The 26762-nt window shown below is 40.9% G+C and overlaps 1 protein-coding gene across 8 annotated transcripts in view; it reads left to right on the top strand.

The window, feature by feature from the left end:
- The window catches only part of htr2cl1 (5-hydroxytryptamine (serotonin) receptor 2C, G protein-coupled-like 1), a 345669-nt gene that overhangs the window by 10798 nt on the left and 308109 nt on the right, over nt 1-26762 (top strand). Inside the window, exon 2 of one of the 8 annotated variants that reach the window (XM_085153788.1) lies at nt 936-1036. The exons of the other annotated variants lie outside the window; for them this stretch is intronic. The gene's annotated coding sequence lies outside the window, so the exon portion shown is untranslated. The remainder of the gene's footprint in view (nt 1-935; nt 1037-26762) is intronic. 8 annotated transcript variants of the gene reach the window in all.

The following is a 26762-nucleotide window of genomic DNA, read 5'->3' as shown; positions in this document are numbered from 1 at the left end:
AGGCTGTGTAAAGATGCTTCAGAGACAATCCAGCACATAAGAGCAGGGTGCAAGATGCTAGCAGGCAAGGCATACATGGAACGCCATAACCAAGTGGCCGGCATAGTGTACAGGAACATCTGTGCCGAGTATAACCTGGAAGTCCCGAGGTCAAAATGGGAAATGCCCCCAAGGGTGGTGGAGAATGACCAAGCTAAGATCCTGTGGGACTTCCAGATACAGACGGACAAAATGGTGGTGGCTAACCAACCGGACATAGTGGTGGTAGACAAACAGAAGAATCGATGTAGCGGTTCCGAATGACAGCAACATCAGGAAGAAGGAACACGAGAAGCTGGAGAAATACCAAGGGCTCAGAGAAGAGCTCGAGAGGATGTGGAGGGTGAAGGTAACGGTGGACCCCATGGTAATTGGAGCACTAGGTGCGGTGACTCCCAAGCTAGGCGAGTGGCTCTAGCAGATCCCGGGACTAACATCGGAGATCTCTGTCCAGAAGAGCACAGTCCTGGGAACAGCTAAGATACTGCGCAGGACCCTCAAGCTCCCAGGCCTCTGGTAGAGGACCCGAGCTTGAAGGATAAACCGCCCGCAGGGGTGTGCTGGGTGTTTATATATATATATATATATATATATATATATATATATATATATGAGAGAGAGAATGGGACTCAACTCATTCGGATGAGCTCGCCAGTATGCTCAGATGTACCAAATCCTTGGTGATACTGTCGTATCAAGATGTGTTGCTTCTGCTCCCTGTAGCATCCTTTGAAATCATATGTAAGTGCAACGTAAAGTGAGAATTACATCCCATCTGGCTCCTTGTAGATTTCACTTGGTACGTGCCGTGGCCACTGCTATCTGTTCTCATTCAAATGCACCACTCTGACTGCAGAGTTATTTTACAATTTCCTTGCTGTTTGATCTCCTTCCAGCTCTCCACTCTGGGACTGTCACTCTAGACGGATGTGCACAGGGAGTTAAAACAGACAACGAGAGCTGGGGGAAAGAGAGTGTGTGGAATCAAGAGGGACAGGTGAGAGAGTAAGATTGACATGGGAAGCAGGTGAAAAGTAGATGGAGACGGGTGAGAGTCAGCTGTATACTTGCTTCATGTTCACACCCGTCCTCTTTCCCAAGCTGTCAAACAGCCATTTTGTTAAAGCTGTTGGCATCTAGTGCCAAACAGTAGCCCGCCACTTAACACTTAGGTCATAGCTGTGGTGAGACTTGGTTTTTCTCACTGTAAACTCCCTTAAGAGTTCAGTTCTGTCCTAAATCAGCTGCATCCAGCATGGGACTTGAATCCTTGACCCTGAGGTTAAGAGTCTGCCAACTGAGCTAGCTAGACTTGACGGCTTGTGAAATAGATATGACATTTTCTACTCTAGTTGAGCACTCAAAGTGCTTCCTAATACAAGTCTTATTCACCCATAAATTCATACATTTCTGTTTCTATCAAATCTGATGAATCAGTGAAAACTTGGCGTTCCATGTCGAATCAAAATATTTCATCATCTGAAGCCCCCCAAAGTTCTACTTTGTGGATTGCTTTGCCTTTTGAGTAACTTCTTAAGCTTGCCAGATTTTGTAGTAATTACCAGCAGTTTAATTTGCATTGTAAGTAAGTTCTCCACTGTGACTGAATGCCTCAGTCAAAGTGGATCATTCTGATCAATCACTCTGATTTGTTGCAGTACGACTGTTCAGCTGATTAACCCCTTTCTCATGAGGTCTAGCAGGCAGTGTGTTTTTTTATGGTGGTCGGAAAAGCATGAAGTTGTCGTCTACATCCGTTTTTCGGCATACCTCAGGTGATTTCAGAACTATGTTTGCATGTAGCTAATCTGATCTGGACTGATCACCTGGGGAAGCACACCGTCAGGTCACAGGCCATTTATCGATTGACGTGCAAACAATCAAGTTCTGCTAGCCAGCTGGGCTTTGCATCATTTCTGTTGTTGAACTTTCATTCATGTCATCCAGTGAGGTTCATGAAGTTGAGGAACTTTGAGGAACTTTTTCAGCATTTCTGTCATGATGGAGAAATCTCCTTTAGGCAGGTTTCCTCTCACAGTAGTCACATTCATCTGGCTCCCTGGCATAGGCAGCCTATGTCATTGTTTCTTTACCCCTCGTGAATTACTTGGACTATCTTTCATTCCATGAACATGACTAGAATTGACAGGAGAGTTCCAAAATGTGGAGTGGATTTCTCTTTTTTTTTCTTTATAAATGAACTGAGTTAACTGGAACTGAACTGATCTAGCCATGTCTGAGAATTTCTGTTTCAATTAGCGGTTGTGAACACATTGTTTCCTTAACAGCCCCTTATCCATCAATACCTACTCGGTTCCCCTACCACCTAATGTGCGTGGTTGTCTTCATAGCAATTTTGCCGAGCATCCCGTGATGTAATTGGTATGGGAGACGGATGCAACAACGAAGGTGGACATCGAGGCGAGGCGGCTTTTTGTCGGACTCGCGGAACATGACATTTTGTAGCCATTTCTCTCATTGCTGCATTTCAAAAGTGGCAGTTTTGGTGAATCAGACACTCATGACTCGTCAAGCAAAGCCCCTGACCAGCCAATTGGTGGCATGGAGTCTGACGAAGACAAGGCAAGTTCATTCATAAAGCACAATTCAACAACGAGGTGATTCAAAGTGCTTTACAGAGACATTAAAAAACAAAAACAAATAAAAAGCATGATTTAAAATTGATTAGAAAAAAAACCCCAGTAGATAAAATCAGAACAGTGGATAAAATCAGTAGTTAAAATGTAAGTTTTGAAATGTAAGCTTAAAAGTGTGGATCTGGTGTTTTATTCAAATGCAGAACAGAATAGGTGAGTCTTCAACCTGGATTTAAATAAACTGAGTGTTTCAGCTGATCTGAGGCTTTCTGGGAGTTTGTTCCAGATATAAGGAGTATAAAAGCTGAATGCAGCTTCTCCGTTTCTGGTTCTGACTCTGGGAACTGATAAAAAACCGGATCCAGATGACCTGAGGGATCTGGAAGGTTCATACTGGGTCAGGAGGTCACTGATGTATTTTGGTCCTAAACCATTCAGAGCTTTATAGACCAGCATCAGAACTTTAAAGTCTATCCTCTGACGGACGGGCAGCCAGTGTAAAGACCTCAGAGCTGGACTGATGTGGTCCACTTTTTTGGTCTTAGTGAGGACTCTAGGTAGACCTGTAAAGATGCTGTTACAATAATCAAGCCTACTAAAGCTGAATGCATGGACTAGTTTTTCCAGGTCCTGTTGAGACATCAGATCTTTTATCCTTGAAACATTCTTGAGGTGATAGTAAGCTGATTTTGTTATTGTCTTAATGTGTTTTTCTAACTTTAGGTCTGCATCCATCACTACACCCAAATTTCTTCGACAAACTCACATTTTAGTACTTGCTCAGCTCACTTGGGACCCTGGCTGAGCAGGTAGCAGGGAGTTCTGTTCTAAATCCTCATTGCCCAGCATGGCGGTTGAACCCACAACCCTGAGATTAAGTGTCTCACGCGCTACCGACTGAGCTAGCCAGGCTTGGTGCCTAAAGGTTGCATGGTTACGTTCAGTAAACATGCACATTTTAACCGCCCTTGCAATGATTTGTTAAACCAAATGCTGTGGTTTCAGTGCCTATATGAAATTAAAAACACTGGTAACAACAAAACCTCCTTGTACTTATACTTACTACTTGGTATAACGCCCACAGAATATAAATTGACAGACGCAAGTTATTCTTGGATTCAAGTTTGTAATTTACTACCGGTTATTTGTATCTGTGCCTCATTTATATGCGTGATAACTTTGTAAGATATAGCAACAAGGAGTGAACGTGAGCATGAATGGTTGTTTGTTTCTCTATGTTAATGCTGCACTTGACTGGGGAGAGTACGCAGTGGTGTACCCCACCTCTTACCCTATTACTGCTTAGATAGGCGCTACATGAGCTGTGACTCTGAATTCCTTTGATAATCTGATGTACCTGTATGTTGAACTTTGCACAGTTGTCCCATTTATTTATTTTCCTTATGTTCTTCAAATGTTGTTGTCTTGGTTTGGCTTTTCATGACAAAGCGAGCTGAATCAAAGTCTTTCTCGAAGCAAGTTCTTTACTCATGTGCCATGTTGCGATGCCTGCAGGGAGTTATTTAAAATCACGTATCTGAATGAATGTGGAGGGTTGTGAAAATCTGACGTAAACTGATTGTACAGGAGACAAATAAAAGTACAGACAGCATGACAGTGTTCTGCATGCTTCTTGACAAATATCAGCCCATTCTCACTCCCGAGGCATAACATGCCGACGTTTTGTCACGTCCCGCGGCGTTCCTGAGGGAAGCGAAAGGAGACCTTCGGCGTTCTTATGGTACGTGGCGGGTTATGGCCGAAATCCAGTGCAATGACGCTCCCGCGGTAATAAACGTTCCAGCCCTGTATTCCAGCCCTAAACCTAACCTTATCCCTAGCCCTAACCATAACCTTTTTCCTGACCTTAACCATGACTTTAATTATGTTAAATAGCGTGTTTCTAAGCGATTTGAAGAAAAAGAGCGAACATGTGTAGATTGAGTCCATACGGTTCTCATATTTCCTCATTTTTCCGAGGTCGTCATTTAGGAACGTGGTGGGTAGCCGAAAACGTAATATGTTGACGATTTGTCACCTAGCCTAAAATGTGACGCTTTGGGAGTGAGAACGTGTTGCAAATATTGTAAGCCTAAATTAGACTTAAGGAGATAGTTATAGAGATCCTCCATAGTCAAAGCATACATGCAAAACATTGTCTGAAAAACACAAGTCAGTATCTGAAAGGTTACATGGAGACAGAATAAGATCATATGGACCATTTCATTTCATTCAGTAAAGTCAGCTTGACAAAGAAAAGTAGCAGTCATCACTTTTCACTGAGAACTTCAATTCAATTCAATTCAATTCAATTTTATTTATATAGCGCCAAATCACAACAAAAGTCGCCTCAAGGCGCTTCATAGATACAGAGAAAAGCCCAACAATCATATGACCCCCTATGAGCAAGCACTTTGGTGACAGTAGGAAGGAAAAACTCCCTTTTAACAGGAAGAAACCTCCGGCAGAACCAGGCTCAGGGAGGGGCGGCCATCTGCTGCGACCGGTTGGGGTGAGAGAAGGAAGACAGGATAAAAGACATGCTGTGGAAGAGAGACAGAGATTAATAACAGGTATGATTCAATACAGAGAGGTCTATTAACACATAGTGAGTGAGAAAGGTGACTGGAAAGGAAAAACTCAATGCATCATGGGAATCCCCCGGCAGCCTACATCTATTGCAGCATAACTAAGGGAGGATTCAGGGTCACCTGGTCCAGCCCTAACTATATGCTTTAGCAAAAAGGAAAGTTTTAAGCCTAATCTTAAAAGTAGAGATAGTGTCTGTCTCCCGAATACAAACTGGAAGCTGGTTCCACAGAAGAGGGGCCTGAAAACTGAAGGCTCTCCCTCCCATTCTACTTTTAAATACTCTAGGAACAACAAGTAGGCCTGCAGAGCGGGAGCGAAGTGCTCTAATAGGGTAATATGGTACTACAAGGTCATTAAGATAAGATGGGGCCTGATTATTTAAGACCTTGTATGTGAGGAGCAGGATTTTGAATTCAATTCTGGATTTAACAGGAAGCCAATGAAGGGAAGCCAAAACAGGAGAAATATGCTCTCTCTTTCTAGTCCCTGTCAGTACTCTTGCTGCAGCATTTTGGATTAACTGAAGGCTTTTCAGTGAGTTTTTTGGACATCCTGATAATAATGAATTGCAGTAGTCCAGCCTGGAAGTAATAAATGCATGAACTAGTTTTTCAGCGTCACTCTGAGACAGGATATTTCTAATTTTAGAGATGTTGCGCAAATGGAAGAACGCAGTCTTACATATTTGTTTAATATGTGCGTTGAAGGACATATCCTGGTCAAAAATGACTCCAAGGTTCCTCACAGTGTTACTGGAGGCCAAGGTAATGCCATCCAGAGTAAGAATCTGCTTAGATACCATATTTCTAAGCTTTTCAGCGCCGAGTACAATGACCTCAGTTTTATCTGAGTTAAGAAGCAGAAAGTTAGTGGCCATCCAAGTCTTTATGTCTTTAAGACATTCCTGCAGTTTAACTAATTGGTGTGTGTTATCTGGCTTCATGGACAGATAGAGCTGGGTGTCATCTGCATAGCAGTGAAAATGTATGCTATGTCTTCTAATGATGCTGCCTAGGGGAAGCATGTATAATGTAAACAGAATTGGTCCTAGCACTGAACCCTGTGGAACCCCATAATTAACCTCAGTGTGTGAAGAGGACTCTCCATTTACATGCACAAATTGGAGTCTATTAGATAGATATGATACAAACCACTGCAGTGCAATACCTGTAATACCTACAGCATGTTCTAATCGCTCTAATAGGATATTATGGTCAACAGTATCGAATGCTGCACTAAGGTCAAGAAGGACAAGCACAGAGATGAGTCCACTGTCAGAGGCCATAAGAAGATCATTTGTAACCTTCACTAAAGCTGTTTCTGTGCTGTGATGAGCTCTGAAACCTGACTGAAACTCTTCAAATAAACCATTCCTCTGCAGATGATCTGTTAGCTGTTTGACAACTACTCTTTCAAGGATTTTTGATATGAAAGGAAGGTTGGAGATTGGCCTATAATTAGTTAAGACTGCTGGGTCTAGAGATGGCTTTTTGAGTAAAGGTTTAACTGCAGCCACCTTGAAGGCCTGTGGTACATAGCCGATTATTAGAGATAGGTTGATCATATATAAGATCGAAGAATTAATCAATGGCAGGACTTCTTTGAGCAGTTTTGTAGGAATGGGGTCTAAAAGACACGTTGATGGTTTGGAGGAAGTAATTATTGAAGTTAACTCAGAAAGATCGATTGGAGAAAAAGAGTCTAACTTAACATCAATGGTACTAAGAGTAGCTGTAGATAATATTACATCTGTGGGATGATTATTGGTAATTTTTTCTCTAATGATAAAAATTTTATTTGTGAAGAAGTTCATGAAGTCATCACTAGTTAACATTAAAGGGATGGTTGGCTCAAAAGAGCTCTGACTTTTTGTCAGCCTGGCTACAGTGCTGAAGAGAAACCTGGGGTTGTTCTTATTTTCTTCAATCAGTGATGAGTAGTAAGCTGTTCTGGCTTTGCAGAGGGCTTTCTTATAAAGCAACAAACTATTTCTCCAGGCTAAATGATGATCCTCTAAATCTGTGACACGCCATTTCCTCTCCAGATTACGAGTCATCTGCTTTAGGGTACGTGTTTGAGAATTATACCACGGGGTCAGGTACTTCTGATTAGAGACCTTAGTTTTCACTGGAGCTACAGTATCCAGAGTCGTACGTAGTGAGGAGGTGAAATTATTAACAAGATAATCGACCTCTGTTGGGGTAGCATTCAGATAGCTGCTCTGCTCTGTGTTGGTACAGGGCATTGACGATGATAACAGTGGCTGGATTATATTCTTAAACTTAGTTACAGCGCTTTCAGAAAGACATCTACTTTGATAAAGTCCACTCTCCACTGCTGCGTAATCAATTATTGTAAATGTAAATGTTATCAGGAAATGATCAGACAGGAGAGGGTTTTCAGGAAACACTGTTAAATGTTCAGTTTCTATGCCATATGTTAAAACAAGATCTAGAGTGTGATTAAAGTGGTGGGTGGGTTCTTTTACATTTTGAGAGAAACCAATTGAGTCTAACAACAGATTAAATGCCATGTTGAGGCTGTCATTTTTAGCATCAACATGGATGTTAAAATCACCCACAATAATTATTTTATCTGAGCTCAGAACTAAATCAGATAAAAAGTCTGAGAAATCAGACAGAAACTCTGTGTAAGGCCCAGGTGGACGATAGATGATAACAAGTAAGACTGGTTTCTGAGTTTCACAGCTGGGGTGGACAATGTTAAGCATCAGGCTTTCAAATGAATTAAAAGTCTGTCTTGGTCTTTCATTAATTAATAGACTGGTGTGAAAAATTGCTGCCACACCGCCCCCTCGACCTGTGCTTCGAGATTTCTGGTAGTTAGAATGACTCGAGGGTGTTGATTCATTTAAACTAACATAATCATCCTGCTGCAACCAGGTTTCTGTAAGGCAGAGTAAATCAATTTGTTGATCAATTATTAAGTCATGTACTAACAGAGACTTGGAGGAGAGAGACCTAATATTTAATAATCCACATTTCACTGTTTTACTCTTTGGTTCAGATGTGGATACTGTATTATTCTTTCTTTGTAAATGTTTAAGTTGTTTGTTGCTGGTTTTTAGTTTGTTTTTTGTCTTTTTGGAAGCAGACACAGTCTCTATGGAGATGGGTTTTTGGGGGGGTAGCAGGAGGAGAGAAGCTGCAGAGAGGCGTGTAAGACTGCAACTCTGCTTCCTGGTCCCAACTCTGGATAGTCATATTTTGAGGGGTTTAATAAATTTGTCTTTATTTCTAGAAATGAGAGCTGCTCCATCCAAAGTGGGATGGATGCCATCTCTCCTAACAAGACCAGGTTTCCTCCAGAAGGTTTGCCAATTATCTATGAAGCCCACATCGTTTCTGGGACACCACTCAGACAGCCAGCAATTTAAGGAGAACATGCGGCTAAACATGTCACTCCTGGTCTGATTGGGGAGGGGACCAGAGAAAACTACAGAGTCCGACATTGTTTTGGCAAAGTTGCACACCGATTCAATATTGATTTTAGTGACCTCCGATTGGCGTAACCGGGTGTCATTACTGCCGACGTGAATTATGATTTTACTGAATTTACGTTTACCCTTAGCCAGCAGTTTTAAATTTCCTTCAATGTCGCCTGCTCTGGCCCCTGGAAGACAATTGACTATGGTTGCCGGTGTCTCTAGCTTCACATGTCTGAGAACAGAATCACCAATTACCAGAGTTTGACCCCCAGCGGGTGTGTCACCGAGTGGGGAAAAACGGTTAGACAAATGAACGGGTTGGTGGTGTACCTGGGGCTTCTGTTTAGGACTACGCTTCCTCCTCACCGTTACCCAGCCGTCTTTCCCCAGCTGCTTGGGATCTGCCGGGGAACAGCTAGCGGGGCCTACGCTATCTTCGGCTGCACCAGCTACAGGGGCCTGACTAGCTAAGGGTGAGAGAAGGGTGCAAAGCCGAGTCTCCAGTTCAGTAATCCTGGCCTCCAGAGCTGCAAATATGCTACATTTGTTACAGATATCATTACTGCTAAAGGAGTCTGAGGAGTAACTAAACATCTGACACAATGAGCAAGAAAGTGCAGAAGGGACATGTGAAGTAGCCATGGTGCTAACGGGTCGGCTACGAGCTAAGCTAGCGAAACAGTACAGAGACAGTGAGTGAATACTATAAATTAGGTAGTGAGTACACAGAAAGTGTGCTTTGGATGAAGCACGTGAAGATTATACTGTGAAAAAAGAATGTATTTAAAAGTTGTTAATTAAACTGCTAAGCAAATAAGCTACTCAGAAACACCACTGTGTTTGAGCAGGAACAGGAAGCGATACTATACCACAGAGCGAGCGAACACCAAGTGACAGCGCCACCCTTTCAAGGAAAGATAGGAATTTTGAGTGACTGTTGCTGTAAATAAAACGTCACAGAAATCAGAAATAAATGGTATTGGAAAGAGTCTCTCCCTGTTGCCACGACAGTGTTGTGTCTCCAGGTATCAAGGACGTTTGCTTGAGAACAGACCATACGTTCAGAAAGGTACAGTGTATGACACGTCGCTTCTGTAGTCATACAGCTGTATAAAACCCAAGTGGCTCGTGCTTATCTGTACAGTACAGTGGTCGTGACTAAAAACATGCTCCCCTCGGACGTTCGTTAATCTGCACTCTCCAAGTTATCAGACAGCGCGAGCGAGTGCAGCTGTAAAAACAATCAGCGCACATCGCACTTGTACGCATTAGCACACGAACAGACACTTGAAGCAAAGTTGCAAGATTGTCATTTAATAAGGCAGCCACGACAGAAGCATTCATGCACCTGTGCACATGCAGTCAAACGAACATGCTATTCTTGCTGTTAACTTTTGAGTTTTGGATTGCTGAAAGCAGTACCACACACACACACACACACACACACACACACACACACTTTTTACCCCTCGCCACATGCCATATTCCAAGTATGTCCCACAGGTACCTGCAAAGTTTCCATGAGGGGAAAGAATTAGCTTCACACCTGTCAGTGGGCGTTTGTGTCTTTGCATATTGTGCGCCATGGCTAAGCAGCACTGAGACTACATAAAACTCCCTGATGTCATTTGCCAAGTGGTGGAGGAGCTTAAAATATAAATGAGTGAGCACACACAGAGACCATAAGCCTGCTGCAGGAATTCAATTAAATAAGGAAATCGAATGTTGGCATGTTAGAAAAATGTCAATCGCGTCCTCGCCCTCTACCTTTTTTTGTCCCCCATATATACGTCCCCCTCTGATTACAGTTTGTTTTGATGTGATCGACATAAAAGAGAGACCGAGCCTGTGTGGTGGGAGCACCTCCAGGCTCTGGGAAACAATCATGTAAAACTGAGATTTTTGTTTATTTATTTATTTATGTGTTTATTTGAGTGCTGAAAAAATTCTTTCAGCTATGAAAGCCTCCCCGCAGGCGGTTTGTCTTTCTCTCTCGTCTTGTATTTTCCCATAATTCCTCTGCCTCTCTCTTGTACTCGTCCTTTACTCTTCTTCAGTTTTCACCTTTGTTCATCATGGCTTTGTTCTGGCTGTAGCTCAGGAGGTAGAGCAGGTCACCTACTGATCGGAAGGTTGGAGGTTCGATCCCAGGCTCCTCCAGTCTGCATGCCAAGTATCCTTGGGCAAGATACTAACCCCAAGTTGCTCTCTGATGTGTCCATCGGAGTATGAATGTGTGTGAATGTAGTTAGAAAAAGCACTAAGTATAGATAAAGTGCTTGTGAGAATGGGTGTGACTGGGTGAATGTGGCATGTTGTATAGAGCGCTTTGAGTACTCCGGGAGAGTAGAAAAGCGCTATATAAGAATCAGTCCATTTACCATTTACCATCATCGCTATTGTTCATTCTCTTCCTCTTGCTCCATCAGCACTCAGTCTTTTTGTCCGCTCTGCCCTTTGTATTCCTCTCCTTTCTCCCTTCTTCATTCCTTAATTTTTGTCTTTCATTTTATTTCTTTTTTTCATAAAATCCAAAGATACAAAGATCCATGCAGTCTCTTAATCATTGAATCCATGTGTTTTCAGTGCCATTGCAACAGGTGTGTAAAAACAACAACCCAGCCATCTGCCTTGACAAACATTTATGAGAAAATGCATCATTCTAAAGATCTCACTGATTCAAACATGCTGGATGCTGCCAATGCAACAGCTCAGTTGATAAAATTCTTCCCTCCTAGATATTCCACCATCAACTGGAAGTGGTGTTACCACAAAGTGGAAGCGTTTAGGAAACACATAGTCAGTCAGAGCCACAGAGCTCCAAACCTCCTCTGACATTAACATCAAGACAAGAATTTCATGGTATGGGTTTCCACAGCTGAGCAGGTTGTAGGTGTAATGCATGGGTGGCATAGTTTGTGATTGTGTTTATGGTCCATATTGTTTATTGTCAATCTAAAATAGCTGCACGTGTGGTCTTTGTTAAACCTGTGATGCTCCATGACAACAGGTACCCTAATCTGGATAAAACCTGGGGCTGAGAAAATGGATGGGTATTACTGACTTCATTGTTGTGCTTAAATTGAACTCCCATTGTCCCTGCTGTTAAAAATCCCCTGTAGTTTGAATCTGCCACACCCACCCCCACCTTTCAGCGGTATGGAAGGTTCTAAGCGGATGATGAGCAGTTTGTGTTGTTCAGGGTGGACCTTGGGCAAATATTGCTGTCTCGTAAGACCAAAGATCTTTTTGTTTTGTGCCATCAACGTTCTTTAAATGATGTTTGGGAAACTTCAAGTAGGATCCATGTGTAGCCCCAAGAAAGATTGACCGAGAGTGCTGATGGCCGCAGAGAACCAATGTAGCCTTGTTAGACTTCCCGGTGGGAGGACTGGTTACTCAATTTGGCTGGAGAGACAAATCTTGCAAGAGTCCTGGTGGTTCCAAACTTTTTCCATTTAACGGCTATGAGACCGCTGTGCTGCTGGAAATGCTCAGAGCTCCAGACATAGGTCTGAGCCCTGATCTATGGCACTCCACAATTTAATCACAGCGGTCTACAGAGAGTTGCTTGGATTTCATAGCTTTTTCCTCCCTGCTGTGTAGTGTGGAATAGAGGACATATACACACACGCAGGAGTGAAACCCTCTAAACTGCATCCAATACATTGAGTTCATCACGTCCAGTAGAGTTCTAGACACATCTCAAGGGTACTTAAAGCCAAAGCAAAGGGTTTAAAGACTATTCTAAATTTAAACATGCAGTTTTTAAAAAAAAAATCTGAACACATTTTGTCAGTTTGTTGTGAATTTTTTGATTATTGATTGATGCAATGCTGATTTCTTCAGTTTTAAAAAGAAATCTGCATGAAGGCGTCTGAATAGTTTGTGTCTCGTGGAGTTTACGCCTTTGTCTGGATTCTTTTCTTTTACCACTTTCCTCTTTTTTTTTAAATTCTGTCATCATATTGTAGCCCATCCTTCTCAATCCTTACTTGTTACCTCATATTTGGACTTCCCTTCCCTTCTCGCCTTAACTTCCACGTCTCCCTCATTTCTTCTATTTTGTTTGCTTCCACTTTCCATTAGTCTTTTTCTCCTTATATTGTGTTTCTTATTCCTGCTGTTTTTTCTCTAAATTATGCTTTTTTTCTTTGCTTTGAGCCATCATTCTGTTTGGATCTCTCCTCACTCTCCTCCATCCTTCCTTCCCTTTTATTGAAGCGAATTCCTTCCCTACAGCGCACACCCTGGGCTGCATGCTTCTCAGCCTCCCCTGTCATGTCGTTCTGTCTTTATCCTCCCGCCTTTCTTCTGTCTCTGATCGTTTTTACTCCCTTCATCTTTTTTCTTCATGGTCAGTCTAGTCTCTTGTTTGCCTCCTTGTCTTATTTTACCTCCTTCTATACTTACAAGCTTACCTCATTTTCCTCCCTCCCCACTTCCTAGTGTTTCTAATCTGTTTGTTGCTCCTCTCCTTCATTCGCCGCCTGTCTTTTTGTTCCTGCTTTGTTCCTCTCACACTCCCCTGGGTTTTTCACTCCTTGGCTTTGTCTGTCATACAAACCATGGCTTTACCCATCCTCCTGTCTTGTTTCTTCTCTTAAAACTGTCCTTTCTTTCCACTCTTTATCTGTGCTATCATCCTTCTTTTATACGCACTTAATCTTCTTCCCTTTCTTATTATTTCTTCTTCTGACTTTTCTTCCTTCACTGCCTCTCCCTGTGCCACTTTTCCTTCCTTCCCCCTTCGTCCCCTTCTACTACCTTTCATTTTTTCCACCTGTTTTGTATTCCCCCCACCTCTTTTCTCTCTGAAACCTTAAGGAACAGTCCTGCAGTGTGACTGTGTCTGATACAGTTCCTACACACACACACACACACACACACACACACACACACACACACACACACACACACACAGAGTCTCTGGTTAGCCTTCACTTGAAGGTGATGTGCTTTGGGGATTTGTTTGTTCCACTGCTGTCTGACAGTTTGACACACACACATATACACTTCAACTACCATACATGCTGCTAAGCACAGTTTACTTGCTAAAATACTCTCTCACTTGTCAGTTTATCAACTTCACATCTCCTCACCCCTCTGCTCTGCTGTTTATTTATCATTCTTTCATCCGCGCACTCATTAAAGTGCGTCTAGCTCAGCGTGCCAAGGATGCCGCTAAATCTGCGAGGGATAGAGGGTCTTTATTCGCTACTCAAAGTCATCGGGTGGACAGCTTGAAACACTGTCTCTAGGAACATTAAACTGTAACATTAAAGCTTCATTAAGCCAGCTTAGGTGAGTCCATTAATCACAGATACTTAACCTTTGATGATGTCACTGACAGGCACACGCTCAAACTCATAGATTTAATGGTCATGGCCTCGCTGCACAGTAGAGCGTAATTAGCTTTTCCATTAATTTTCTTGTCGCAGCTGAATGTGCGTAGCAGAAAAACAATAATGAAGGAAACATTGTTTGAGAAGCTAAACATTACCGACCAAGGACCAAAGAACCGTGTTACATCCTTGCTGTATTGCAGATTTCAAACATACCTGATCTTTTGGAAAAGAAGACATAGGAGAAAAAAAAACGTTAATGTTAAATTAGCTACAGCACAAAGACCATTGTGACTTTTGACATTCTGGTGATTAGCAGATGACAGAAAACTCTTTACGTGGTCTTTGTTTTCATGGCACAAATCTCAGTGTGACTGTGGCTGATTTAGGTCATAAATCTCCACTTTAAACCCCACGTTTTAAAATCGGGCAGGCCATGAAGCTAAGCTGCAGTCACAGCTGGTCAGATGATCTCAGTGCTGACAGCTCAGCTTATACCCTTTTGTACATCCATTCAGCAGATGTTGTACAAAGTGCGCTACTCGAGCTGCTTTCACCAATAGCTGCTCCACATCTGAAACTCATCAATGCCACAACAGTGCAAACTTATTGCAATTATTGTGCAATTAACTTGAGATCTTGTTGTCTTTGAAATGGTTGCTTTGAAGACTGCGCCCTTTCACAGTCAGTTGCTCTTTTCAAAGTGACCTTGAGGGGATCAAGACACTTCAGTCTGATGTCTCTTCACCATTTAAACAGGTCAAGTTGACAGTTGCATGCAATCTGTTTGTGATCTGTTGCTGTCTGCATACTCTTTATAAATTCCTGTTGAGTACCGTATTTTCCGGACTACAAAGCGCACCTGAATATTAGCCGCACAAGCTAAAATCAGGGGAAAATCCTGTTTTGTACATACATTAGCGGCACCTGACTAAAAGCCGCAGGTGTTTTCAATGTTGACTTATCATATGTAAGAGAATATGCACAAAGGGAATTGTCAGGAAAGAGATAAGATAAGATAAGATAAGACTTTATTGATGGCTGTTTGGAGACACACCCCTTTTATTAATATTTTGAAAAACAAGTTAGGGCTACATATTTGCATAACTTTTTAGGGTATATGTACAAGTACCGGTAATTACAAGTACGAAACATGTACTGTGCTTCATAAACAAGTAACAAATGTAGTACATAACAATAACCTAGAGCACACCAGAAAAATAGATTCGACTACGTTTTAGGCTCAGGTGCAGTGACACGGCTTTAACAAGAAGAAAAGTCAGTCATTCACCACCATCTTTCTCTTCTTCCTGCGCACTAAAACCACCAAAGTCCTCTTCTCCAGTGTCGGATACGGACAGGCTCAGGATGGCTACGTCATCCACTCTCCGCTTCTCTCCTTTGTTGTCACTTTCAAAACCAAAGAAATCCTCATTGTCAGTGTCAGAGTCGAACACCCTCTGAAGGGCTGTGGCGCTGTCCTGCTCTCCATCATGCAGCAGTCCAGCCCTTCGAAATCCGTTGGTGATCGTGGATGTTTTCACACTTTTCCACGCTGTCAGAATCCACTGGTGGAGTTGAGCATAACTTGCTTTTCGCAAGTTTATCGCTGCTCGTCATCCACGCCTCCCGCTGAATGCATAGCGCTACTTTGAAGTTTGTTTTTCGCGCTACTTCGTACGGCACTACGTTGCCTGGTGGATGGACATGTGACCAACATACCACTCTTGAACCCCGATCCTTCCGCCAGGCAACGTAGTGCCGTACAACAGCGGAACAAACAAAACAAATCGTCTTACGATATCACAAAAATCATAACAATCCATAGAAAAGCCGCACCTGACTAAAAGCCGCAGGGTTCAAAGCTTGTGCAAAAAGTAGCGGCTTATAGCCCGACAATTACGGTACTTACAATCAGAGTCCAGGTAGAGCCTTATACATCTGAAACAGAAATTCATCCATAAATAGTGACTCATAGTTGCTTCATCACAGCAATTTAACTGCAAAATTACATTGGGGCTTGGTGACAGTGTTGTTATATAGGAGTATAACCAGAATACAACCAGTTGGCAACCAGCTGAGTCTAGTACCCTCTTACAAAGTAATGCGTCATAGATGAATTGCTTCCATGGGCTCACACTGACTACATGTGGACAGTTTGTTTGTGTTATTTGTTTGTGTCAGTTTTTTGCAACCCTTTGCCAACCTGTCTGAGAGTGAGAGTGACTGTAGTTGGTCCAGCTTAGACCGTGATTGTCTAGAGACAGATTGCCTTCCACCAGATGACCTGTGCAATTGTCTTGTGGTCCAAAGCGGTTACTCAGAGGTTGATTGGTGACTAGTTGGACACTGCAACTAATTGCAATCGGTTGCTGAATATCAATATGATCATTTGTTTTTCTAGTCACAAGGAGGTTGCCACTAGGACTGGGTGATATGACCCAAAATTCATATCTCGATATTCTTTAGCGGGATGGTGATATACGATATATATCTCGATATTTTTTTAAAGCCATAAGGTAAGAAAGAAAAAGAGAGTTCTTAGACAAAACTGTGTCCCAGATGTCACACAGGCACTTTTTTAACATACAGCGTAGATGTACAAGAAAAAAGATTACTCAGAAATAAATTATCAGCATTTAGTAAATAATAACGCTCCATAATAAAATAAAACAATGTTGTTTTTGTGCATAACAAAAAGCTCACAATTGTGCAGTCGAAAAGTAAAATAAAAGACACTGAGCATAATAACAAAGACAGACAGGTTTTGGAGCTGCTCTATTCCCAACTTCTACTGCGTGACTGACAGCCTGGAGTTTGAAAACCTCTTTGTAACCACATTTCTTAACAGGTGCCATTTATGGTCCTTATACACACACAGTACGGTAATATTACGTTGAAGCACAGTACGTATCACTCCACGAGGCTCCTTGGTAGCCGTAATGCTCCGACAATCCATCAAGCGGTGCAGCTTTGTAGCTTAGCAAAGTCGTACCAAAACTTTTTTTGAAAGGTTTCTGAGCGCTGTGTACCACATAAAATCGGTTCGCGGTCAGTAAGCTCAACCAGAATTCATACAAAAGATACACCAGATTTTTGAGAAAATTAAAGGATTTTAGGCGTCAGCACGTTATCGCGGTTAGCTCGTTAGTGCGGTTAACTCGTTAACGCCATCCAGCCTCATGCACGGGGTGATCCGCGGTAACTTGTTAACTGAGATTTGCCCCGTTAATGCATTTATGGTGTTAACATCACGCTGATAGCACTAAAATAGTAATCTCTAAATGTTTTCGTTTTACCGACCAGCTCCTCTTTGATAGCTCTTTGATAGCACTGACATTCACACATATGAGCAATTTAGATTAACCTACTAACTCAGTGTTTCCCAACCACTGTGCCGTGGCACATAGGTGTGCTGTGAGAAATGATCAGGTGTGCCGTGGAAGATTATCTGGTTCCAACTGATTAGTACTCTAAGCAATCTGCGTAAGTAACTTGTAAAACAATTACATTCTCCTCCACTAGAGGGCAGTACAACTACCTTCTCTAATTAAATTGGTTGTCAACTGCCAGACAAACAAAAGAAGATGAAGAAGAAATTACATGATAGCCATGCTGTGAGACAAGGCAGCGCTGCCTAATACAGATAAATATTTGAAAATAAATAGTAGTCACTCTGACCTGGGTGCTGGAGAAAATTCGACCCAGATGAAGGACTTAGGATGAGTACTGGTCAGAAGAAAGCAAAAAAGGTATGCTGGGAACAAACCAAGCCAATTCCGCTATACCTGGCGGGGAAAAATTACCAATATGCTTTTTGGAACATTTTTTTTTGGGTGGTGTGCCATGGCTCCAAAAGGTTGGGAAACAATGTCTTTGGATTGTGGGAGGAAGGCAGATTATAATTTTCCTCATAGTTTAATTCAGATGATGAAAGATTGAAAGACAGCTAATTTGTTCTTGTGTCAAAGATTTCTTTACTAATATTTTAAATAATATTAAATATTAATATTAAAATAAACTACAACAGCAACCTGTGGGCCTGCCTTCCAGCAGATCTAAGTGATGTTGATGTAATATAAGTAGGCAAGTGTTTCTTGCACCGCAGACATGGCTAAAATTCCCTAAAGTCAAATCCCCGTTATATCTGGGTCCCAACCAGACCAAAGCAAATGCTCAGACAGTATCTGGAAAGGCTTATGAAGATTTCAGCTCTTGCTTTGGATCTTTGGCAATCTGCTACACAGGTTTTGCCCTTTCGTTTGTGAAGCATGAAGACAAAAGGGACATCATCTTACCACCGTCTGAGTTAGGCTTCTGGCAAGGATTCCAAGCTTCAAATGAAAACATAAAATTCAGTTTCCTTTTAACACTTTTACTTCATTAATTATTCATAGAAGTCCACAGTCTGGAAATATTAATCAACTGCTAGGCATTAGGGATACTTTTGTAGTTTTCCACACATTTTGTACTTTTGTACAACACACACACATTCTCACAAAGAGCAGTATACATACAGTATACCACCAGTAGTAGTAACAGAATCGTAATAAATGTCCTGTTATTTGTCCTGTTTTGTTTGTGATGCAGTATGTTAGTGAAATAAATTATCTTGGGTAACAAATTGTTTAAATCCTGATTAAATAAGTGTCATTGTTATTAATGTGCTGAATTACTCGCTGCTTTTTCCGAACCATTACATCCTGATGATTCCTTCTTCATTTGTGTGTTTGTTTGTGTGTCTCTGTACATGTGTGTGTCTAAGTCAAGTCAAATACTACTGATTTGGTGTGATTTCAATTTGCATGACATTCATGCAAATTGACTGCATGCTGTGTGCTCAAAGTTATACCAGGTCTTTTTTTGACAACCTCAATCAGGATTTTTTTCTTAACTATTTTTATTCATCTTTAGGCATGAAAAGATGAATAGAAAAAAATCCTGACTCAGGTTGTCATAATTCTTGCATGACAGGGTTAAATAATAATAATTACAATGAAGCATGTCATACATCTGTAGTACCATTAAAAAACCAGTGGGAGGCAAGGTATGGAGTGACACATCAGTGTCCAATGTAGTGGTTTATGTGCAAGTATACCATCAACATTGACATAAATACAAGAAAACAGCCTTTGAATAGCTGTCCACTGAAGTGACCACGATGCGTGAAAGGGTCAAAGTAATCCATAAGGTAATATGTTTGTACTTATCTCTAAAATATCCTAAAATGCACTGTCTCATTACCAGTTAACAATATAAACCTAATGGCTACAGCCCCACACACAAACACAAGCCCTATTCTAATGAAGAAACACATATGCAATCCTAGTATTTAAGTATGAACACAAAGCAGAGATGAACTGATTGTCACAGTGATTCTACTTTAGAAATATGAAGAGGTAAAAATGGAGGCTTCAGGGCTGACTCCTTACCAGTTTGTTAGATGTTGAAGTTCAGGGTTTGGCTGCTGGGCTGGGGTTAACACTCACTCAGTTAACATCACCCTTGGTTCTTGGTTAGAACTTGAAGTTGTGTAAGCAGCGTAATGTCGCTTTTTCTGTCCTTCGAAGGTTGGAGGAGTTGTGGGAGGGTAAATAATAAATTTGTCGAATTAAAATGTGACCCCAAAGTGTCCTTTACAAGCGTTCATATGTGACAAGATGGAAGCGAGGAGTCCCTCTGGCTATTGCCATAAACCCAGTGTGTCACTGTTAAAACCCTCTGAATATTCAGATATTGAATATTGATGCCCTTTAAAGAAGAACAAGCTGTTCTCATTCCTTTCACTGAAGAATCCTCAGGTGGACACTTGGGCTGATTTGATCTAACCTTCAGAGGCTGTTTCAAGTGAATGAACCAACAGCCATTGTTGACCTGTAGTACATATGGTATTGCCTTAAGGCTCCAGCTAACCACTCGTAACTAAGTAGAAATGTGAAAGTGAGAAGGCAACATCAGCGGTAAGTGTTGTTCTGTGCATAGACAAGTTTTCCCTGTATGAAATTCGAGTTAAACTGAAGGTTTTTAAGTTTGCAGTGAATGGCACTTAAAAATCCTTAGGAGAAACCAAAGCATATGAATACCAGAATAATGCTGAAGAGAAGCAAACTGTGGGGATTTTCAAGTCTGAAGGATGCACCAAGTAAAATCTACTAAAATCCAACCAAGAAAAAATAGCACTGGATTCCTGAGAGATTCCTCCACCCTCTGATTTGTGTATCTAAAGCTTTGTTCCTCGAACGCCAAAACAGTAGAGACATACTGTACATGCTATACCACAGTCAAGTGGCCTGCTACTGTTTAGAAAATTTTCAAATCAGGCTCGATTAAAATGAAGTATGCACAAAGTTGTGGAGCCTGTAACAACATAGTAATGTTAAATCAAATATTTAACATTGTCTTTTCTTGTGTACCATCTCTGTCTTATTGATGTTATTAGTGTAATAAGTGGAAAGAATGGTAGCAATATAAAGACCAGAACACAAAGACAAGTAAATGCTTTCCATTGTGAATCACAGTGTTGTGAAATACGATCTTTTGGAATTGCAAAGACACAAGGACAATCACAGAAAGAGAAAGAAAACAACAGATGGTGAGAGAAAAGGGAATGCTTGCGAGAGACTGCCAAGGGCAATAAATCAAAGAAATTGAAAATAAATAACAGAAAATGAGGGGGGAATTAGGACAGATGAAACTAAACATCACTCAAGGTCTTCTCAAAGTAACATCTCTTAACAGCAAGTGAATCTGCCACAGCAAACTGAGACCTCAATACCAGCTTGCTGGAGCAGATGAATTTCATCAAAGCAAAAAATAAGAAAAAAATTGGTTGTTGATAAATGTAAACAGTAAATAAATATGTAGCTCAGATTGTCAGCTTCTGGTTGTGTCCTGTAAGTAATGCATACGTCATACCTCTGTATGCATTATATACAGTAATACTTAAAGTATATATCCAAAATACTTTATTGAAACATTTCAAATGCGGTGGCAGCTGATTGCTTCGCAGATTTAGATATTTCCTTGACATGATCTATGTACAGTGGCCAAGATCAGCATGAGTTCCCAGGTTTTTCAATGACAAATTAAGCAGATAAAAGATCTGGAATTGATTCCAAGGACTGAACGCACATATGGTATCTTTTTTTATGTACTCGCAGCACCAGATCCAGAAGTATGCAAGTAAAGGAGGTCATAAATAAGATGTAAACATAAATAGATAAATAAATAATCAGAGAAAGTAAAAACTTTATCAATAATCAGTAGTCTGGTTCATTCTTTAAAGTAATGAATAGGGCTGAAAGACTGCAGGAGGGAAATAAAGTGGATGGTGACAGAACCAAGTTGAGAACACTCTCAGTGGGTATCTCATTGTCCAAGTCTAAAATATAGGAATGCCTTCATGGACGTAAGTACAAAGAGTTTACAACATGCACACCATGGCTACAGTCAAGAACAAGAAGTCCATATTAGACTATGCCAAAACAAGCCTGCACAGCATAAAAAAAAATGCAAGATGAATAAAACCAAGACTAACTTGTATCTGAATGATGGGAACGTGTTGACCGAAATAGCGGGGTGATGTACAGGGTTACAGTCTCTTCTCAGCTTCAGCCAGTGTAACAAAACAGGGTGTAAATGGATAACAATGCCAACTGCCAGTCAGACAACTGACCTCAAACCGACAGAGCACACTGTTCACTGAAGGCAGAGAGAACCACAAACAAGCAGCAAATGAAGGTGGCTGCAATAAAGCCCTGGCAGAGCATCCCAAGGGAGGAAAGACTGAATTTAGTGATGTTCATGGTTTATAGTCCAAAGGGAGTCATTTTCTGCAAAGGATTTTTAACAAACCATTCAAATCCTCATAATCCTTATATTAAACATGTCCAATAACTTTTAAAGCACTTAAAATGGGGAACTATAAAGTGGCTAAAATGTCTGAACAGTTAATGAAGTGATTTTATTAAAAACCTTGAATTAACGCTACGAAATGTATGCAGCTTATTTTGGAGCCACTTGCAGAACTTGGGGTTTAGTAATGAAGTGGGCTTTAGACTCTGCATCTTCACATTAACTATCAGTTGAAAAGCAGAGGCATTGTGTCTCAGTCTGAGAGCGCAGCTTGAATTTCTGTAGGCGGTGGCATCAACTCATCATGGGAATCAACATAACTCCACTGACAGTCCCTCTGTTGCTGATTCAGCAGCGGAAGCAATTTAAAAATCCCACATTGTCTTTACTCATCCTGTTTTTTCTCTTTCTCTGTCACTGACTTTTTTCTTTTATAGCACCTCTCATTGGTTGCTTTCCATTTCTCTTTCTAACCAGGTTCTTTTCTTTCTCTCTACACTTATTATCTGTACCTTTTCCCCCACTATAGAGCCCTTAGTGGTCTTCTCTTGCCTTTCCTCTGCCCTCTTCTTGTTTCTAAATCCTAACCTAGTGCCTTCAAAGGAATAAGAGACCAGGTGTTGAAAGCCGGCCGGCTGAATCACTCTTTTCATTGCTGTCACTCTGGGATTGTGTGCTTTAGCTCACCCACAGGCACAGACAGCTCAGGAGGAAGAGAATGAGGAGGCGAAGGGGAGGCGATAAGAAATTGATCTACTCTTTGTCAGTTTCTTGTTTACACTCGTGCGTCTCTTCCCAGAAACCTTTGTTCTGGTCCTGCCAGGTTCAATCTTTTTATCCTAGTTCTGCTTATGTCTTGCTACATTATGCCAGTTACATGTGGATTTAAAGGAGCTACACAAATAACAGCTTAATTTAAACATATGAGGATCCTTTGGTGACACTTTGTAGTGAATGAACGTAAGCATAAAATGTAAAGTTTTAGTATTGTTATCAAAGGCAGTTAATTGCTCTTAGAATTGGATGGCTCATGCCTTTATGCAACTCCTCCTCCTCTTACACCTTGCAGTGGCAGTCTAAGTCTTTGAGTATTACATGACTGTAACAGGGCGGCGCTTAGCAGCTGGAAACACAGTGAGATGAATCAAGGCAAGTGTAGCGGAACAAAAGTATTTATTTGCTATACAGCTCTCCTTACAACAATTAACTCATCGAGCTTCTTCACAGCACAAATCCCTCCTCTAATGACAACCGGCAGCCTTAAATATGTTCAGCTGTCACAGACTAAACCATTATTCCACTCTCAGGTAAATTCTTAAATCCCAACCTTCCACCACAGTATACAATATATCAATTAGAATTAATAAATACATAAATACATTTCACATTTTCATATTAATAAATAGTTCACACTTTAATGTTACACCAAACCCAATATTATAAAAACCCAGAAACCCAAGCACAAAAAGATTCACCACACTCCCTTTACCAATGGTCTCTCCTGGAACCTTTAAATGGTGTCTGGACCCCCAGGGAAGCATTTGCCCAAACACCTTGAAGAGGACACAGGCAAGAAAGGTGAGTAATCATTATCTTACAAACACCTATTTGCACCACTTTTATTCCTAGATTTCACACGCACATTTGCATTAGTTTTCCTTACTGGTTAGCCTTAATCACAATCTCAATCACCATTCTTCTCTCCTGACAGACAACCACCACATTCCTTGATGAGGAGCAGCTGTGCAGAATCTGAAATAAGGCTACCAACTGATTTTAAAATTCCCAATAAGTAGTCAATAGATATTTAAACTTCTTGTGTGCAAATCCATGCTTAAAGTGCAATGCTAAATAAAGTGTTTGATAAGGTGCTTTTAATAAAGTGAAAGGTGTGCTCTAAAGTGCTATACAGATAATATAATATAAATAAATGCAGTAAGGGAGTCCTGTTCCTTACAATGACCATAATGGTTAATTATTTACACCTGAAAAGAAGGCTATAAGCAGCCAGAGGATTTAAAGGTTTGGCTTGGAAGGACAACCACACCTTACTAAATGTAAGATGTACTTTTTATGCTCTACATGCTGCAGTTATTTTCTTTGGCAGCTTATGAACCAGAATCATAGCATAAATGGGGGCTTATCCGGGATACCATTAGCAGTTAAGCTCACATAACACCTAGAGACTCTTGCATTGCCATTATCATGCCAGTAGGATTTGCAGAGGAGTGTAAGGCACTGTTAAACTACAGCAGGATGAATTCAACTGAAATTGACAGATCAACAACAAAACCCAGTGATGCACAGTAGATAGAATGGCTTTCTTATGACACCTACAGATGTATACCTATAAAAAAAAAGTAGATCCCTCCTTCCTTTAGAATTGGATTGATTGATTATTTGCCATTCTTACAAAAATACTTGATATTTTGAGCTATCTAACTTGTTCAAATCAACCCAGTCATCAGCAGTCTAATGCTACCAGCTTCGAATGCTTCTATAATGCTCCCCTGTATTGCTACATACTTCATACTTTTTTCTTTTTAAATAAAAATATTTGTGCATTCAATCCAGATCTACTGTATCAGAAATAAATACAGAATTAGAAACTAACTTGGATAACATTGGTATTGATTTGTCAGGCTTTTGCACAGTTCCCTTTGCCCCAAAACAGGTTTCAAGACATGAAAAGCTGCATAAAAGGCTGAGGTTATTTGTTCAAGAACTGTTTTCCATGTGATTGCAGAGATTAAATTTTGCACTCCACCAGCAAAATGTAATCACAAGGATAAATTTATCTCAGAGAGGCCAGAGCCAACACTAGGTTCATGCTCTGTGGCATTCCCCAGCAGAGGTGGGTAGTAACGAGTTACATTTACTGCGTTACATTTACTTGAGTAAGTTTTTGAAAAATATTTACTTTTAAAGTACTTTTTTTGCACAATACTTTTACTTGAGTACATTTATGAAGAAGAAACTGTACTTTTACTCCACTACATTTGCAAAATTCGACTCATTACTTTTTAAAAAAAAAAAATTAGTTTAACACATTAGACAACATGCCGCCAGTGGAGTTTCCGGTAACTTTTTTTTACCAATGAGATGTGGCCATGCAGTCACATGACCAGTTTGAAACTATGGCGGACAGAGCGGCCCAAGCATTTCAAAGTAGCGGACACACAGAAAGAAGAAACATGAAAACATGGCAGAGTCTACGCTAGAGCTGAAGAGGATGAACAGGATTTTCCTCACATACAAAGAATGTTTAGCTTAAAAGCAGTACAAAAGAACAGCTATGTCTTCAGCGTCGGTGTCTTCAGTGAGAGCCAATACAAACCAACTTTTCAGCGTGCAACAACTCAACTGTGTAACCTGAGGAAACGGTAAGTTTTCTCTAAATATCTTTTTAGCTGTGGTTAGCTGGATGTCAGTCTTATGTTACAGCAGCTGTGTCGAGCTGCGAGTCATATTTTCGGCGCTACGTTGTAGTGAGATAAGTTTGTGGGTGTTTTGTGCAGCTTCAGCTGTCTTTTTAACTGCTCGCTGGTTAGCTAGCATGAGCTATAAGCTAACAGCTAGCCTGGTTAATGGCGCTAGAGTTCAAAGCACATGCAAAAAGCTCGTCTCTACTGCTTTAACTGTTAAAACAGAAGGCAATACTGCGGCTGACAGGGTTTATTATGTGAAACAGCAGCTTGTTTAGTTTAAACAGTCTGCATTAAGCTGGGCAAACACTGTGCGATTTTTTTCAGTCACGTTATTCAGCTCCTGCTCAAACTGTATAATTAAATCTCAGAGGTTAGAAGTTTATAGGTCACGATGCAGGGTCTCACACTATACGGCCTGATGCTCTGATGCGGCCTGATGCTCTGATGCGACCTGAGTGCTCAGACTGTGCATCCATAACATGAAGATTATCATACAAAATCTGTTCCTCGCTCTCTCTCTCTGTCTTCTACTCACACAGACATCAACTTTGTTAAATTACTAATGAAAAACATTGACCAGGCAGCTGTGATTGAGCAGCAATGTCCATCCAACTCTTTTCATGGTTGTTGTAGTCCTGATAATTTTGTGAGGCCACATTGAAAAGCCTCAGATACGGAAGCGTAGAGCTGCCATCCAGGCAAAAGAAAAATAGAGCTATATCACGTTATAACATGAAAAGTATATTTTTCTAACAATATACTATCATGTTAGTACAATATACCTTTCACGTTTGAACAATATATCACGTTATTACAATATACATAATTATCACGTTCGTACAATATAAATATTATATTGTTCAAACGTGAAAGGTATATTGCACGACCATGAAAAGTATATTGTTAGAACAATAAACTTTTCATGTTATAACGTGATATAGCTCTATTTTTCTTTTGCCTAGGTGGCAGCTCTACGCTTACGTACTCGGATGAGCTTGCCTCATCCTATAAGTTGTGCCTCCATCTCTTGTGTCCAGATCACACGCTACATTGCCAAATTGCTCCACCTTTTCTCTTTCATTTCTGTGTTTGTGCGTGCACAGTGTGAGAGGCTGCGTTGAGGGGCGACAGGATTTCAAACAGGTTAGATTATCATTATTATTATTATAATCATTATATTATTATTGATGATTGGGAGCTGGTTGTGAGGTGTTAACTGCTTTTCGTTACCCCATGTATACTACACGATGCACACACGATTAAGGCAAAATTCAGGCCAATCCCCAAAACGGTTGCGCGACTGAAAAATCGGCTCAAAATGGGCCAAAAATCGCACAGTGTATGGCCAGCTTTTGGAGGCTAGCTCCAAGCAAACATCTGCAGCTTGGCAGTGTATACAGCACTATAATGACCAGACCTAATTCTTTTGAAAACCATACATCTTTCCACAGGTCTCCAC

The sequence above is a fragment of the Neolamprologus multifasciatus genome, chromosome 3, assembly GCF_963576455.1.
Source record: "Neolamprologus multifasciatus chromosome 3, fNeoMul1.2, whole genome shotgun sequence".
NCBI classification, from domain to species: domain Eukaryota; kingdom Metazoa; phylum Chordata; class Actinopteri; order Cichliformes; family Cichlidae; genus Neolamprologus; species Neolamprologus multifasciatus.
The sequence above is the reverse complement of the archived record's forward strand: the minus strand, read 5'-3'. Positions and strand labels throughout refer to the sequence as shown.